General features: G+C 46.1%; 1 protein-coding gene across 1 annotated transcript in view; it reads right to left on the bottom strand.

Annotated features, from left to right (window-relative positions):
* Positions 1–8,215, bottom strand: part of LOC137570292 (E3 ubiquitin/ISG15 ligase TRIM25-like) — a 61,367-nt gene extending 53,152 nt beyond the window's left edge. Inside the window, exon 1 of the mRNA XM_068278924.1 lies at positions 8,170–8,215. The gene's annotated coding sequence lies outside the window, so the exon portion shown is untranslated. The remainder of the gene's footprint in view (positions 1–8,169) is intronic.
* Positions 8,216–19,690: the final 11,475 nt, after the last annotated feature.

The raw sequence follows: 19,690 nt of genomic DNA, 5'->3' as shown, positions 1-19,690 counted from the left end.
TGAAAAGCTCTTGCTGATGTAATGTTATGGGAGTGATCTCACTAGAAGGATGGGATTTTATAAAAATCCCCAGATCTTGAGGATGGATTTCACAGGTGGCTTCCAGCAGTGTGACATGAGGAACATGAGTATGCTGAGACTGGATGACGCATACAGTACAAGGAATGGGGCTGCTGAACTTAGAGTGGGAGGTCCTGGACTGGAGTTCTCCTCCCCCCTTGTTGGTGAGGGTGTGGCCATGCAGATCAGCAGAGATGGAGATAGCTTGGCACCAAAATTCTGGGCCTAGAAGGACGCTGAAGCATGAGTAGCATTTAGGTATAATTGTGGAGCAAGAGATGGACTGGGGTGGGGAGGGAGTATTATTGCTGACTGGGTTAATACCAGGCCTCAGGAAGAGGATTTCATTGGACAGGTGGTTAGGATTAGGCATCAGATAGGCCAGTTTTATTGAGTAAGGAGTCAGGAGAATTTTGTTTTTGGAACCAGAAATGATGTTTCACTCAGGGGTAGGGGCATTGCAGGTGGACTTATAGAGGGAGAAATTCTGAGGGCCCTAAAGAAACCAGCATCGCAAGGCCTCAGCACAGAATGAAAGCCAGCTACATACCTGCATCAGCGTCCACACCGACCACCCTGAGCCCACGTGTATTTTATGTGTGGAATCTGAAGATATGCCAAGACAGAGGACACCATTCATGAGTACAGAATTGACTTTGATGAACAGAGGCGCCAGCAGAATAAAAACAACAATTAAAAGTTTCAAAGTATGCTGGGGAGGCAGTGGTGGACTTACCTCCGAAAGCAGACTAGACTACTTGTCTGACATAAATAAACACTTTATTAGTACCCCAATAGATGCAACGCGTTTCGCAGGACCAAGCCCGCTTCATCAGGCAATAAAACAGGGGACAAAACAGTAGCTCTCAGGTAGCACATATAGCGCCTCTGTGAGTACAGAATTACAACTCGATCACTGCTCCTCCTCACAGGGGCGTAGCAATAGGAGTTGCAGAGGTTGCGACCCCATCAGGGGCGCTAAAGGGCCCTCCCTCAACTACAGTATTAGCTCTCTATTGGTCCTGTGCTCATAATAATCACTTCTATAGATACTTTGAATAGCAGTAATCAGTAACAGACTGTTCCCCATCCCCCTCTTGCACCTCTGACACTGTAGTTGCCATTGGCAGGGATTGCTATGTATAGAGTGCTTGGGGGTAATCATTAGCAAGCTGCTCCCCATCCCCTTCTTGCACCTCTGACACTGTAGTTGCCATTGGCAGGGATTGCTATGTATAGAGTGCTTGGGGGTAATCAGTAACAAGCTGCTCCCCATCCCCTTCTTGTACCTCTGACACTGTAGTTGCCATTGGCAGGGATTGCTATGTATAGAGTGCTTGGGGGTAATCAGTAACAGACTGTTCCCCATCCCCTTCTTGCTCCTCTGACACTGTAGTTGCCATTGGCAGGGATTGCTATGTATAGAGTGCTTGGGGGTAATCAGTAACAAGCTGCTCCCCACCCCCTTCTTGCACCTCTGACACTGTAGTTGCCATTGGCAGGGATTGCTATGTATAGAGTGCTTGGGGGTAATCAGTAACAAGCTGTTCCCCATCCCCTTCTTGCTCCTCTGACAATGTAGTTGCCATTGGCAGGGATTGCTATGTATAGAGTGCTTGAGGGTAATCAGTAACAAGCTGCTCCCCTCCCCTTCTTGCACCTCTGACACAGTAGTTGCCATTGGCAGGGATTGCTATGTATAGAGTGCTTGGGGGTAATCAGTAACAAGCTGTTCCCCATCCCCTTCTTGCACCTCTGACACTGTAGTTGCCATTGGCAGGGATTGCTATGTATAGAGTGCTTGGGGGTAATCAGTAACAAGCTGCTCCCCATCTCCTTCTTGCACCTCTGACACTGTAGTTGCCATTGGCAGGGATTGCTATGTATAGAGTGCTTGGGGGTAATCAGTAACACGCTGCTCCCCATCCCCTTCTTGCACCTCTGACACTGTGGTTGTCCTGGGCAGTTTGTGCTGCACCATATCAATTGCTATGTATAGAGTGCTTCGCCGCCCCCAATGTAAATGTTCCTCACTTCCTGTCCTGACAGGATGGGAATAATCCATCCAGTATGACTATAAACACCACGGATCCATCTATGTGTTTTGAATCTGACCTGTATTGGAAAAGTACCGATAAGAACGTTTTTTGCTCGCTAGCAGCTGCCGTCGGAAACTGCTTATTAGGAGCGACATAAGAGTCCATAGATACAGCAGAGGCACACAACATCGAATGATGACGCTCTGTACTTCAAGCAGGCACAGCTCCTGACTCCAGGTTATGGAACGAGAGGGGACAGTCACAGCTGTGAGGACGAGGTAGCAGGAGAGGTGGAGGGATGGAAAGTCATTGAAGATTTATAAGAAAATCATATTGATGTGACTTTTATTACCACATTTTGTAGGCAATCCTCTCTTTTAGGTGACGCAGTTCTGCAGTTTTGGCCATTGGTGGAGGCTGAGCCCAGCTTGCCCAGGTCTGCAGGTCACTGCCAAGGTTTGAAGGTTCAAAGGGGTAATTCTATTAAAGATCAATTGACTAGAGCTGACCTAGGGAGATCCAAACCCCAAAGACAATTATGTCTGGGCCAACCTAAGAAAGGTGCATCTCTGCCTGAACTGCCAGCAGGCTCTTATGCACACTGCCAGAGATCAGTCAACCCCATAACAGAGACTTTGCCACGTGTGACTCCAAAGGGGGTGGTTTATTCAATCAGGTGCCCTTGTGGCCTGTCCTATGTGAGCCAGGCCACAAGGGAGATCAGGATGAAAGTAATATACACAACCCCGAGTCTATGAAAAAAAGGAGGAGGAAGAAATAAAGACAGAATATCCCCTAGCAAAACATTAAAAAAATTAGACACACCCGTTTTTTTTAAAGTAAACCAGTCCAACAGTAACATAGATTGACGTAACAACGCAGAGTGGCTTATATAAGCAATGTTCAGCTTCAGATGATGTCGTTATCACAGACGTAATGCCAAAATGTGACTGGCTCTTCAGTTAATTGTCTACATAGTTGAATCTTGTTCACCAGATGGCCAAGCACTTGGCAAAGGGCGTGTGGCCCAAAACATTGTGCTGGATCTATATACTGTATAATTATCACAGCACTGATAAAAGATGAAAGCTTGTAGAACCTTCCCCACATCAAGGGCTGAGGCCCGATTGGGTTAGTTTTGTTGTTCTACAGACACCATGGAACCAGACATGTTCTCATCTTGTAGAATGGGAAAGGCCTCATCAAGTTATTTTGTTGTGGACTCTCATGTCTTTCCTACAGGTCTACCAGAGATCAGATTAAAGGGACTCCGAGCACCTCTCATGGGCATGCCTTTAAAACTCCGACCAGTACTGCAAAGTACTTAGATATGCATACCTTTCTGTAACTTCTGCTCTCCTCTTTCATTTGATGCCTGAATCGCCGTTCTACACCAAATAGTTTTCATTCGATTTCAATTTAAAAATTGCGGCTCTTGTCTATGTTATAACTTCCGGGTCACCCCTGTCTTCTCTGTTAGAGAAGTGCATCACTGAATGAAGCAGGAAGAGGAAGTGACACGCATGGCCATTGCAAGAGGCTCCTCCAGAGGGGTCATAGCATGACTTTGTTGGAAGTCGTCTGGCTTAAAGGCATGCCCATGAGAGGTGCTCGGAGACCCTTTAAAGCCAATGAGGTCCAAGCTCTAAAGCTGTATACCACCCACCCGCCGGGTCCAGCGACGCCCCCTTGATGACGAGCATTCAGCGATTCCTCTTCCTGCTCGCAATGTCAGGCGCCGTTATACAACAGGAAGCGACAGCCGCGAACAGGAAATCAAGCAAACCCAGAAGTTTGTACAGAGTTGTTGGGGATCTTAAAGTTCCGATCCACCATGACGGTCGGTATCGGCGCGCGTCGCTGAACGTCATTCATGTGATCGCGCGCCTGTACCCACATCGCAAAACCACGGAAACATCCGCTCGTTCCTCAAAAAATCACCGATCACCAGAAAAATCATCAGGAAATCACATGGTGAGTACAGGCCCCACGTCAGAAGGGAGGTATAAAAACAAGTAGGGACATAGACAGCGGATAAAAAAACCGACGCAGGTCTAACTCATTTTCACACCTTACAGGATTAAAATACTTTTTTTTAGTGGAGAAACTGAGGCAGGTGAAGAATTCATCTAGAACTACGGTAAGTGTCTGAAGAACTGGAAAATATGTGTTGCTGGAATTTCCAGTTAGCTGTGGTCAGACAAGCATCAAGTTCTCAGAAATGCGGTTAGATAAGTTTCATGTTACAAAGAAATGAAAAACATCAACGCCCACAGCAGCTCCTTCAGCACCATTGTGTCCTCTTATCTCATACGTGGCCTCCTGGTGTCACCTAGGCGACTAGCTCATACGTGGCCTCCTGGTGTCACCCTGGCCTTATATATTAATAATAATAATAGTGACCCGGAAGCACCAGGAATGTATAAAGGGCTAAAAAATAACTCTATTACAGCTAAATGTAATTTTCCCTTCTTAAAGCACAAGGCAAATTTACATACAACTGAGGATGTTACTGTTGTTATAATTATTACAATATATCTGAATATAGCACTGGCATCTTCTGCAGCACTTTACAGAGTACATAGTCATGTCACTGACTGTCCTCAGAGGAGCTCACACTCTAATCCTACCATAGTCATAATCTAATGTCCTACCATATTATTATTATGTATTTATATAGCACTGACATCTCCTGCAGCACATTACAGAGTACATAGTCATGTCACTGACTATCCTCAGAGGAACTCGCACTCTAATCCTACCATAGTCATAGTGTAATGTCCTACCATATTATTATTATGTATTTATATAGCACTGACATCTCCTGCAGCACATTACAGAGTACATAGTCATGTCTCTGACTGTCCTCAGAGGAGCACACACTCTAATCCCACCATAGTCATAGCCTAATGTCCTCCCATATTATTATTATGTATTTATATAGCACTGACATCTTCTGCAGCACATTACAGAGTACATAGTCATGTCACTGACTGTCCTCAGAGGAGCTCACACTCTAATCCCACCATAGTCATAGTCTAATGTCCTACCATATTATTATTATGTATTTATATAGCACTGACATCTCCTGCAGCACATTACAGAGTACATAGTCATGTCTCTGACTGTCCTCAGAGGAGCTCACAATCTAATCCTACCATAGTCATAGTCTAATGTCCTACCTTATTATTATTATTATGTATTTATATAGCACTGACATCTCCTGCAGCACATTACAGAGTACATAGTCATGTCACTGACTGTCCTCAGAGGAGCTCACACTCTAATCCCACCATAGTCATAGCCTAATGCTCTCCCATATTATTATTATGTATTTATATAGCACTGACATCTTCTGCAGCACATTACAGAGTACATAGTCATGTCACTGACTGTCCTCAGAGGAGCTCACACTCTAATCCCACCATAGTCATAGTCTAATGTCCTACCATATTATTATTATGTATTTATATAGCACTGACATCTCCTGCAGCACATTACAGAGTACATAGTCATGTCACTGACTGTCCTCAGAGGAGCTCACAATCTAATCCTACCATAGTCATAGTCTAATGTCCTACCTTATTATTATTATTATGTATTTATATAGCACTGACATCTCCTGCAGCACATTACAGAGTACATAGTCATGTCACTGACTGTCCTCAGAGGAGCTCACACTCTAATCCTACCATAGTCATAGTGTAATGTCCTACCATATTATTATTATGTATTTATATAGCACTGACATCTCCTGCAGCACATTACAGAGTACATAGTCATGTCACTGACTGTCCTAAGAGGAGCTCACACTCTAATCCTACCATAGTCATAGTGTAACGTCCTACCATATTATTATTATGTATTTATATAGCACTGACATCCTCTGCAGCACATTGCAGAGTACATAGTCATGTCACTGACTGTCCTCAGAGGAGCTCACTATCTAATCCTACCATAGTCATAGTCTAATGTCCTACCATATTATTATTATGTATTTATATAGCACTGACATCTCCTGCAGCACATTACAGAGTACATAGTCATGTCACTGACTGTCCTCAGAGGAGCTCACAGTCTAATCCCTACCATAGTCATAGTCTAATGTCCTGCCATATTATTATTATTATGTATTTATATAGCACTGACATCTTCTGCAGCACATTACAGAGTACATAGCCATGTCACTGACTGTCCTCAGAGGAGCTCACAATCTAATCCTACCACAGTCATAGTGTAATGTCCTACCATATTATTATTATGTATTTATATAGCACTGACATCTTCTGCAGCACATTACAGAGCACATAGTCATGTCACTGAGTGTCCTCAGAGGAGCTCACACTCTAATCCTACCATAGTCATAGTGTAATGTCCTACCATATTATTATTATGTATTTATATAGCACTGACATCTCCTGCAGCACATTACAGAGTACATAGTCATGTCACTGGCTGTCCTCAGAGGAGCTCACACTCTAATCCTACCATAGTCATAGTCTAATGTCCTACCATATTATTATTATGTATTTATATAGCACTGACATCTCCTGCAGCACATTACAGAGTACATAGTCATGTCACTGGCTGTCCTCAGAGGAGCTGACACTCTAATCCTACCATAGTCATAGTCTAATGTCCTACCATATTATTATTATGTATTTATATAGCACTGACATCTTCTGCAGCACATTACAGAGTACATGGTCATGTCACTGACTGTCCTCAGAGGAGCTCACACTCTAATCCTACCATAGTCGTAGCCTAATGTCCTACCATATTATTATTATGTATTTATATAGCACTGACATCTCCTGCAGCACATTACAGAGTACATAGTCATGTCACTGACTGTCCTCAGAGGAGCTCACAATCTAATCCTACCATAGTCATAGTCTAATGTCCTACCACATTATTATTATATATTTATATAGCACTGACATCTCCTGCAGTGCATTACAGAGTACATAGTCATGTCACTGACTGTCCTCAGAGGAGCTCACACTCTAATCCTACCATAGTCATAGTCTAATGTCCTACCATATTATTATTATGTATTTATATAGCACTGACATCTTCTGCAGCACATTACAGAGCACATAGTCATGTCACTGACTGTCCTCAGAGGCGCTCACACTCTAATCCTACCATAGTCATAGTCTAATGTCCTACCATATTATTATTATGTATTTATATACCCTGACATCTTCTGCAGCACATTACAGAGTACATAGTCATGTCACTGACTGTCCTCAGAGGAGCTCACACTCTAATCCTACCATAGTCATAGTTTAATTTCCTACCATATTATTATTATGTATTTATATAGCACTGACATCTTCTGCAGCACATTGCAGAGTACATTGTCATGTCACTGACTGTCCTCAGAGGAGCTCACACTCTAATCCTACCATAGTCATAGTATAATGTCCTACCATATTATTATTATGTATTTATATAGCACTGACATCTTCTGCAGCACATTACAGAGCACATAGTCATGTCACTGACTGTCCTCAGAGGAGCTCACAATCTAATCCTACCATAGTCATAGTCTAATGTCCTACCATATTATTATTGTGTATTTATATAGCACTGACATCTTCTGCAGCACATTACAGAGTACATAGTCATGTCACTGACTGTCCTCAGAGGAGCTCACAATCTAATCCTACCATAGTCATAGTCTAATGTCCTACCATATTATTATTATGTATTTATATAGCACTGACATCTTCTGCAGCACATTACAGAGTACATAGTCATGTCACTGACTGTCCTCAGAGGAGCTCACACTCTAATCCTACCATAGTCATAGTCTAATGCCCTACCATATTATTAGGGATGGGACGACGAATCCGGCGAATCCACGAATCCCTCGAATATTAGGAAATATTCGAGATTCGTGGACTCGAATCCCGACGCCATTTTCCGCTCGCCGAATCCGCCGAATCCCGACGCTGCATCGCCGCGCATCCGCCGCTTTCCCCGCTCGCAAATGTCCTCCTCCCACTCCCCGCAGCCTCCTCTGCTCGCCCGCCGCATAAATAAGATCAGCAGCCTCTCTCACCTCCAGCGTGGAGCCCGGACTCCGGAGCGGCAGACCTCCTGCAGACTTCCTTATTCCCCCTAGTGACTGGCTCTTACTACGTCATCAGTAAGAGCCGGTCAGGTGGCCACTAGGGGGAACTAGGAAGTGAAGTCTGCTGCACCGCACTCCACGCTGGAGGTGAGAGGCTGCTTCTGCTTATTTATGCAGGGGGGCGAGCGGAGGAGGCTGCGGGGAGCGGGAGGAGGAGGATATGACCCAGCTACCTACTGCAGTGTAGGTAAGGTAGCCCACCCAGCCTGCTAACTACACTGATCCCCCCAGCCTGCTACCTACACTGATCCCCCCAGCCTGCTACCTACACTGATCCCCCCAGCCTGCTACCTACACTGAGCCCCCCAGCCTGCTACCTACACTGATCCCCCCAGCCTGCTACCTACACTGATCCCCCCAGCCTGCTACCTACACTGAGCCCCCCAGCCTGCTACCTACACTGAGCCCCCCAGCCTGCTACCTACACTGAGCCCCCCAGCCTGCTACCTACACTGAGCCCCCCAGCCTGCTAACTATACTGATCCCCCCAGCCTGCTACCTATACTGAGCCCCCCAGCCTGTTACCTACACTGAGCCCCCCAGCCTGCTACCTACACTGAGCCCCCCAGCCTGTTACCTACACTGAGCCCCCCAGCCTGCTACCTATACTGAGCCCCCCAGCCTGCTACCTATACTGAGCCCCCCAGCCTGTTACCTACACTGAGCCCCCCAGCCTGCTACCTATACTGAGCCCCCCAGCCTGCTACCTATACTGAGCCCCCCAGCCTGCTACCTATACTGAGCCCCCCAGCCTGCTACCTATACTGATCCCCCCAGCCTGCTACCTATACTGAGCCCCCCAGCCTGCTACCTATACTGAGCCCCCCAGCCTGCTACCTATACTGATCCCCCCAGCCTGTTACCTACACTGAGCCCCCCAGCCTGCTACCTATACTGAGCCCCCCAGCCTGCTACCTATACTGATCCCCCCATAGCCTGCTACCTATACTGAGCCCCCCCCCCAGCCTGCTACCTATACTGATCCCCCCAGCCTGCTACCTATACTGATCCCCCCAGCCTGCTACCTATACTGATCCCCCCAGCCTGCTACCTATACTGATCCCCCCTGCCTGTTACCTACACTGAGCCCCCCAGCCTGCTACCTATACTGAGCCCCCCAGCCTGCTACCACTATACTAATCCCCCCATAGCCTGCTACCTATACTGATCCCCCCAGCCTGCTACCTATACTGATCCCCCCAGCCTGCTATCTATACTGATCCCCCCAGCCTGCTATCTATACTGATCCCCCCAGCCTGCTACCTATACTGATCCCCCAGCCTGCTACCTATACTGATCCCCCCAGCCTGCTACCTATACTGAGCCCCCCAGCCTGCTACCTATACTGATCCCCCCAGCCTGCTACCTATACTGATCCCCCCATAGCCTGCTACCTATACTGGATCCCCCCATAGCCTGCTACCTATACTGAAGCCCCCCATAGCGTGCTACCTATACTGAAGCCCCCCATAGCCTGCTACCTATACTGAAGCCCCCCATAACCTGCTACCTATACTGAAGCCCCCCATACCCTGCTGCCTATACTGAAGGCCCCTATACCCTGCTGCCTATACTGAAGGCCCCTATACCCTGCTGCTTATACTGAAGCCCCCTATACCCTGCTGTCTATACTGAAGGCCCCTATACCCTGCTGCCTATACTGAAGGCCCCTATACCCTGCGGCCTATACTGAAGGCCCCTATACCCTGCTGCCTATACTGAAGGCCCCTATACCCTGCTGCCTATACTGAAGGCCACTATACCCTGCTGCCTATACTGAAGGCCACTATACCCTGCTGCCTATACTGAAGGCCACTATACCCTGCTGCCTATACTGAATGCCCCTATACCTTGCAACCTATAGTGAAGGCCCATATACCTTGCTAGCTATACTGAAGACACCTTTACCTAGCTACCTATACTGCGGGCACCTATGCCTGGGTACCTATACTGCGGGCAACTATACCATGGATCGCACAATTCTTATGTGCAGGATTTGTTAGATTCGGGATTCGAAAGGTTCGAGATATTCGAGAACCTTTTTAGATTCGGATCCGGATTCGGATTCGAAGAAATTGTGGATTCGTCCCATCCCTACATATTATTATTATTATGTATTTATATAGCACTGACATCTCCTGCAGCACATTACAGAGTACATAGCCATGTCACTGACTGTCCTCAGAGGAGCTCACAATCTAATCCTACCATAGTCATAGTCTAATGCCCCACCATATTATTATTATGTATTTATATATCACTGACATCTTCTGCAGCACATTACAGAGTACATAGTCATGTCACTGACTGTCCTCAGAGGATCTCACAATCTAATCCTACCATAGTCATAGTCTAATGTCCTACCATATTATTATTATGTATTTATATAACACTGACATCTCCTGCAGCACATTACAGAGTACATAGTCATGTCACTGACTGTCCTCAGAGGAGCTCACACTCTCATCCTACCATAGTCATAGTCTAATGTCCTACCATATTATTATTATGTATTTATATAGCACTGACATATTCTGCAGCGCTGTACAGAGTACATAGTCATGTCACTGACTGTCCTCAAAGGAGCTCACAATCTAATCCTACCATAGTCATAGTCTAATGCCCCACCATATTATTATGTATTTATATAGCACTGACATCTTCTGCAGCACATTACAGAGTACATAGCCATGTCACTGACTGTCCTCAGAGGAGCTAACACTCTAATCCTACCATAGTCATAGTCTAATGTCCTACCATATTATTATTATGTATTTATATAGCACTGACATCTTCTGCAGCACTTTACAGAGTACATAGTCATGTCACTGACTGTCCTCAGAGGAGCTCACACTCTAATCCTACCATAGTCATAGTGTAATGTCCTACCATATTATTATTATGTATTTATATAACACTGACATCTCCTGCAGCGCTGTACTGAGTACATAGTCATGTCACTGACTGTCCTCAGAGGAGCTCACAATCTAATCCTACCATAGTCATAGTCTAATGCCCCACCATATTATTATTATGTATTTATGTAGCACTGACATCTTCTGCAGCACTGTACAGAGTACATAGTTATGTCACTGACTGTCCTCAGAGGAGCTCACAATCTAATCCTACCATAGTCATAGTCTAATGTCCTACCATATTATTGTTATGTATTTATATAGCACTGACATCTTCTGCAGCACATTACAGAGTGCATAGTCATGTCACTGACTGTCCTCAGAGGAGCTCACAATCTAATCCTACCATAGTCATAGTCTAATGTCCTACCATATTATTGTTATGTATTTATATAGCACTGACATCTTCTGCAGCACATTACAGAGTGCATAGTCATGTCACTGACTGTCCTCAGAGGAGCTCACAATCTAATCCTACCATAGTCATAGTCTAATGTCCTACCATATTATTATTATGTATTTATATAGCAGTGACATCTCCTGCAGCACATTACAGAGTACATAGTCATGTCACTGACTGTCCTCAGAGGAGCTCACACTCTCATCCCACCATAGTCATAGTCTAATGTCCTACCATATTATTATTATGTATTTATATAGCACTGACATATTCTGCAGTGCTGTACAGAGTACATAGTCATGTCACTGACTGTCCTCAGAGGAGCTCACAATCTAATCCTACCATAGTCATAGTCTAATGCCCCACCATATTATTATGTATTTATATAGCACTGACATCTTCTGCAGCACATTACAGAGTACATAGCCATGTCACTGACTGTCCTCAGAGGAGCTCACACTCTAATCCTACCATAGTCATAGTCTAATGTCCTACCATATTAATATTATTATGTATTTATATAGCACTGACATCTTCTGCAGCACTTTACAGAGTACATAGTCATGTCACTGACTGTCCTCAGAGGAGCTCACACTCTAATCCTACCATAGTCATAGTGTAATGTCCTACCATATTATTATTATGTATTTATATAGCACTGACATCTTCTGCAGCACATTACAGAGTACATAGTCATGTCACTGACAGTCCTCAGAGGAGCTCACACTCTAATCCTACCATAGTCATAGTCTAATGTCCTACCATATTATTATTATGTATTTATATAGCACTGACATCTTCTGCAGCACATTACAGAGTACATAGTCATGTCACTGACTGTCTCCTGAGGAGCTCACACTCTAATCCTACCATAGTCATAGTCTAATGTCCTACCATATTATTATTATGTATTTATATAGCACTGGCATCTCCTGCAGCACATTACAGAGTACATAGTCATGTCACTGACTGTCTCCTGAGGAGCTCACACTCTAATCCTACCATAGTCATAGTCTAATGTCCTACCATATTATTATTATGTATTTATATAGCACTGGCATCTCCTGCAGCACATTACAGAGTACATAGTCATGTCACTGACTGTCCTCAGAGGAGCTCACACTCTAATCCTACCATAGTCATAGTCTAATGTCCTACCATATTATTATTATATATTTATATAGCACTGACATCTCCTGCAGCACATTGCAGAGTACATAGCCATGTCACTGACTGTCCTCAGAGGAGCTCACAATCTAATCCTACCATAGTCATAGTCTAATGTCCTACCATATTACTATTATGTATTTATATAGCACTGACATCTCCTGCAGCACATTACAGAGTACATAGTTATATCACTGACTGTCCTCAGAGGAGCTCACACTCTAATCCTACCATAGTCATAGTGTAATGTCCTACCATATTATTATTATGTATTTATATAGCACTGACATCTTCTGCAGCACATTACAGAGTACATAGTCATGTCACTGACTGTCCTCAGAGGAGCTCACACTCTAATCCTACCATAGTCATAGTGTAATGTCCTACCATATTATTATTATGTATTTATATAGCACTGACATCTTCTGCAGCACATTACATAGTACATAGTCATGTCACTGACTGTCCTCAGAGGAGCTCACACTCTAATCCTACCATAGTCATAGTCTAATGTCCTACCATATTATTATTATGTATTTATATAGCACTGACATCTTCTGCAGCACTTTACAGAGTACATAGTCATGTCACTGACTGTCCTCAGAGGAGCTCACACTCTAATCCTACCATAGTCATAGTGTAATGTCCTACCATATTATTATTATGTATTTATATAGCACTGACATCTCCTGCAGCACATTACAGAGTACATAGTCATGTCACTGACTGTCTCCTGAGGAGCTCACACTCTAATCCTACCATAGTCATAGTCTAATGTCCTACCATATTATTATTATGTATTTATATAGCACTGGCATCTCCTGCAGCACATTACAGAGTACATAGTCATGTCACTGACTGTCCTCAGAGGAGCTCACACTCTAATCCTACCATAGTCATAGTCTAATGTCCTACCATATTATTATTATATATTTATATAGCACTGACATCTCCTGCAGCACATTGCAGAGTACATAGTCATGTCACTGACTGTCCTCAGAGGAGCTCACACTCTAATCCTACCATAGTCATAGTGTAATGTCCTACCATATTATTATTATGTATTTATATAGCACTGACATCTCCTGCAGCACACTACAGAGTACATAGTCATGTCACTGACCGTCCTCAGAGGAGCTCACACTCTAATCCTACCATAGTCATAGCCTTATGTCCTACCATATTATTATTATATATTTATATAGCACTGACATCTCCTGCAGCACTTTACAGAGTACATAGTCATGTCACTGACTGTCCTCAGAGGAGCTCACACTCTAATCCTACCATAGTCATAGTGTAATGTCCTACCATATTATTATTATGTATTTATATAGCACTGACATCTTCTGCAGCACATTACAGAGTACATAGTCATGTCACTGACTGTCCTCAGAGGAGCTCACACTCTAATCCTACCATAGTCATAGTGTAATGTCCTACCATAGTATTATTATGTATTTATATAGCACTGACATCTCCTGCAGCACATTACAGAGTACATAGTCATGTCACTGACTGTCCTCAGAGGAGCTCACACTCTAATCCTACCATAGTCATAGCCTAATGTCCTACCATATTATTATTATTATGTATTTATATAGCACTGACATCTCCTGCAGCACATTACAGAGTACATAGTCATGTCACTGACTGTTCTCAGAGGAGCGCACACTCTAATCCTACCACAGTCATAGTGTATTGTGCACCTGTACACTATAGGGGGGTTCCTGCAGAATTGGTGACATCGCTGATGTGGCATTTTCGGGGGTGCGTTGTGGTGACAGGAGCAGTTGCAGGGTGTAGAAGGTGTCCAGTCAGAGGGGCGGTACTCCCGGTTCCCCAGAGGGTCTGCATGCTGGTGGGAGCTTTTACACTGATATCTTTGTACAATGTTTGTATTACATGCAGTTGTGCTGTGAATTGGGCTTTCTCCTGCAGTGTGTAATGAGTTCCCTGTCTGCACAGAGGCTGACTGGGTGCGTTCTCTTCCCTAAATACATGGATGGATGGCTATATTGTCGTCTATGACTCAGCAGGTGCCGTTCCAAGCATGTCAGACACTTTTTTCTTTTGTATCTTGCTGTTGTTTTTTCAATAAAGTTAGAATCTATCTTCCGCATGCTACGGACTCTTCCACTTATAATCTATCAGCAGCAAAGGTAGAAAGTGGGTGGAGCTATCCTCTGTCCCCTTCAAGCTCCACCCTGACTACCCTATGTGGGTTATACCTGGAACAAGCATGCAGCGAATGGAGTCACACCTGGAACAAGCATGCAGCCAGCGGAGTCACACCTGGAACAAGCACGCAACCAGTACAGTCACCCCTGGAACAAGCATGCAGCCAGCGGAGTCACCCCTGGAACAAGCATGCAGCCAGCAGAGTCACACCTGGAACAAGCATGTAGCCAGAGGAGTCACACCTGGAACAAGCATGCAGTCAGCGGAGTCACACCTGGAACAAGCACGCAACCAGTACAGTCACACCTGGAACAAGCATGCAGCCAGCAGAGTCGCACCTGGAACAAGCATGCAGCCAGCAGAGTCACACCTGGAACAAGCATGCAGCCAGTGGAGTCACACCTGGAACAAGCATGCAGTCAGCGGAGTTAAACCTGGAACAAGCATGCAGCCAGCAGAGTCATACCTGGAACAAGCATGCAGCCAGCGGAGTCACACCTGGAACAAGCATGCAGCCAGCAGAGTCACACCTGGAACAAGCATGCAGCGAATGGAGTCACCCCTGGAACAAGCATGCAGCGAATGGAGTCACACCTGGAACAAGCATGCAGCCAGCGGAGTCTCACCTGGAACAAGCATGCAGCCAGCGGGGTCACACCTGGAACAAGCATGCAGCCAGCAGAGTCACACCTGGAACAAGCATGCAGCCAGCGGAGTCGCACCTGGAACAAGCATGCAGCCAGCAGAGTCACACCTGGAACAAGCATGCAGCCAGTGGAGTCACACCTGGAACAAGCATGCAGTCAGCGGAGTTAAACCTGGAACAAGCATGCAGCCAGCGGAGTCACACCTGGAACAAGCATGCAGCCATTGGAGTCACACCTGGAACAAGCATGCAGCCAGCGGAGTCACATCTGGAACAAGCATGCAGCCAGCAGAGTCACCCCTGGAACAAGCATGCAGCCAGCAGAGTCACACCTGAAACAAGCATGCAGCCAGCAGAGTCACACCTGGAACAAGCATGCAGATAGCAGAGTTACACCTGGAACAAGCATGCAGCCAGCGGAGTCACCCCTGGAACAAGCATGCAGCCAGCAGAGTCACACCTGGAACAAGCATGCAGCGAATGGAGTCACCCCTGGAACAAGCATGCAGCGAATGGAGTCACACCTGGAACAAGCATGCAGCCAGAGGAGTCACACCTGGAACAAGCATGCAGCCAGCAGAGTCACACCTGGAACAAGCATGCAGCCAGCAGAGTCACACCTGGAACAAGCATGCAGCCAGCAGAGTCACACCTGGAACAAGCATGCAGCCAGCAGAGTCACACCTGGAACAAGCATGCAGCCAGTGCAGTCACACCTGGAACAAGCATGCAGCCAGAGGAGTCACACCTGGAACAAGCATGCAGTCAGCGGAGTTAACCCTGGAACAAGCATGCAGCCAGCAGAGTCATACCTGGAACAAGCATGCAGCCAGTGGAGTCACACCTGGAACAAGCATGCAGTCAGCGGAGTTAAACCTGGAACAAGCATGCAGCCAGCAGAGTCATACCTGGAACAAGCATGCAGCCAGCAGAGTTACACCTGGAACAAGCATGCAGCCAGCAGAGTTACACCTGGAACAAGCATGCAGCCAGCGGAGTCACACCTGGAACAAGCATGCAGCCAGCAGAGTCACCCCTGGAACAAGCATGCAGCCAGCAGAGTCACCCCTGAAACAAGCATGCAGCCATTGGAGTCACACCTGGAACAAGCATGCAGATTGCAGAGTTACACCTGGAACAAGCATGCAGCCAGCGGAGTCACACCTGGAACAAGCATGCAGCCATTGGAGTCACACCTGGAACAAGCATGCAGCCAGCGGAGTCACACCTGGAACAAGCATGCAGCCAGCGGAGTCACACCTGGAACAAGCATGCAGCCAGCAGAGTCACACCTGGAACAAGCATGCAGCCAGCTGAGTCACACCTGGAACAAGCATGCAGCCAGCAGAGTCACACCTGGAACAAGCATGCAGATAGCAGAGTTACACCTGGAACAAGCATGCAGCCAGCGGAGTCACACCTGGAACAAGCATGCAGCCAGCAGAGTCACACCTGGAACAAGCATGCAGCCAGTGGAGTCACACCGGGAACAAGCATGCAGCCAGCAGAGTCACACCTGGAACAAGCATGCAGCCAGCGGAGTCACCCCTGGAACAAGCATGCAGCTGGCATAGTTACACCTGGAACAAGCATGCAGCCAGTAGTTACACCTGGAACAAGCATGCAGCCAGAGGGCTCACACCTGGAACAAGCATGCAGCCAGCGGAGTCACACCGGGAACATACATGCAGCCAACGCAGTCACACCTGGAACAAGCATGCCGCCAGCAGTCACACCTGGAACAAGCATGCAGCCAGCGGAGTCACACCTGGAACAAGCATGCCGCCAGCAGTCACACCTGGAACAAGCATGCAGCCAGCGGAGTCACACCTGGAACAAGCATGCTGCCAGTGGAGTCACACCTGGAACAAGCATGCAGCAAGCGGAGTCACACCTGGAACAAGCATGCAGCCAGCGGAGTCACACCTGGAACAAGCATGCAGCCAGCGGAGTCACACCTGGAACAAGCATGCAGCCAGCGGGGTCACACCTGGAACAAGCATGCAGCCAGCGGAGTCACACCTGGAACAAGCATGCAGCCAGCGGAGTCACACCTGGAACAAGCATGCAGCCAGCGGAGTCACACCTGGAACAAGCATGCAGCCAGCAGAGTCACACCTGGAACAAGCATGCAGCCAGCAGAGTCACACCTGGAACAAGCATGCAGCCAGCGGAGTCACACCTGGAACAAGCATGCAGCCAGCGGAGTCACACCTGGAACAAGCATGCAGCCAGTGGAGTCACACCTGGAACAAGCATGCAGCCAGAGGAGTCACCCCTGGAACAAGCATGCAGCCAGTGGAGTCACACCTGGAACAAGCATGCAGCCAGCGGAGTCACACCTGGAACAAGCATGCAGGCAGTACAGTCACACCTGGAACAAGCATGCAGCCAGCGGAGTCACACCTGGAACAAGCATGCAGCCGCCCCTCTTCCCCAGAGCCCCCCATACCATCGGCCATGTGGGCTGGTATAGCTCAGGGTGTGAAGCCCCAGTCAGGTGGGGCTCCGCATTCTGGCTATCCCAGCCTGCATGGGGGACAAGGGGTTACAGAGGCTCGGGAGGGGGGGACGCCACGTCTTTTTTCAAATTTCCCCCACTCAGAACATTCCCCAAAAATAGATTTTTTAATTTTTTTTTTAATATTGTTTCCCAGTATCTTTTTAATATATCCTGCCAATTTGGTGTTGCTAGGATGTAAGGGGACTTTGCTATTAACTGCTGGGAAATATTTCCCACGATCTGTCATTGACCGGCATTTAAATGTATTGTTTTTTTTTCTTTGAACTTTTAAAATCGATTTTCTCAAAAAGTATAAGGTCTTTTTGAAAAAAAAAAAAATCCTCTTGTTCCCACCGTTCTTCTTAATGTTCCCTTTGGTGTTTTTATCTTTTAAGGGGGCTGTGCTATTAAACGTTAAAGTTGGCGGGCAGACATTTTCCAAACGGCAGCGAAGCAGGGGTTAAAACGATAAATATCGTTCAGGCAGAACAAAAAAAGCAGGTTTTAAAAAGGGGCGCCATTATTTAACCAGCGCCATTTTTCACTGGACGCTGGCTCCATAGTCATTTCTTATACCAAGTAAGTCTCTTTTAAACTGAAAACATTGTGCCCATAGTCTGCTAATAAAAGGGCAGCTCCAGCACACATGTAGCAATACTCCTGCTTTGAAGCAATTCCTCCGGCATCTATCAGAGTGAGAGGCAGATATTAGTGACAGTTTGCCTGGGGCGAGATGCCATCTCATCAAAAGCTGTTGAAAGAGTTCTCTATCATACCTCCCAACTTTTTGAGTTGAGAAAGAGGGACACACACCCCTGATCACGCCCCCGTCACACCCGTAGTTATGCATACCATAAAGATTTCATAAGAAAAATACGTTATATAATTCAAACCACACTGGTCCTTTCTATCCTGGTTCATTTTCCTTCATATTAACATTTTACAATTAGTAATCTAACAATTTAAAGGATGGGAATAAAGTTTAGAGTCAAACAGATTTTTAGTATAGAAATATATATTTACATAGAAAGAGGGACAAAGTGCTGAAAGAGGGACAAATGAGGGTGAAAGAGGGACAGAGGGACAGGGCTCCCAAAGAGGGACTGTCCCTCCAAAAGAGGGACAGTTGGGAGCTATGCTCTATAGCTGACACAATGTGACAACCTGAGAGATATATTGATAGCTCGCGACCATGATAGATAGAACAGCAATGCTTCACTGTCTTCTCAGTCAGATGTGTGCTCTGTTGTTGTGGAAAGCACATAGAAAAAGCATGGATGAAAACACAGCTGAGCCTCAGACAACTATTCCTGTAACATAAACTACTTCAACCCTGATTTAACCATTTATGCCGCCTGGACGTGATCCTCTTGTCCAGACGGCTGCTGCAATGCTAATGCACGCTTCGGTGCGCTCCCACGGGCGATCACAGGCACGCCCGCGTGCCCCCGTGCCACCCCCCGGTAGCCCAGGGATCAATCAATGGGAACATGGTTCCCGTTAATTGATCCAAGTCCCCAGCAGAAATTTCTGAGATAAAAAAAAAAAAAAAGTTTCCGTCTTCTGTTTGCTTCGGGGAAGCTAGGAGGACTGGAAAAAAATAACAAACTCACTGTGGCCATCTTGTGGCCAAATAT

This window comes from Hyperolius riggenbachi, chromosome 4, assembly GCF_040937935.1.
Source record: "Hyperolius riggenbachi isolate aHypRig1 chromosome 4, aHypRig1.pri, whole genome shotgun sequence".
In the NCBI taxonomy this organism is placed as follows: domain Eukaryota; kingdom Metazoa; phylum Chordata; class Amphibia; order Anura; family Hyperoliidae; genus Hyperolius; species Hyperolius riggenbachi.
This window is presented reverse-complemented; position numbering and strand designations above follow the sequence as displayed.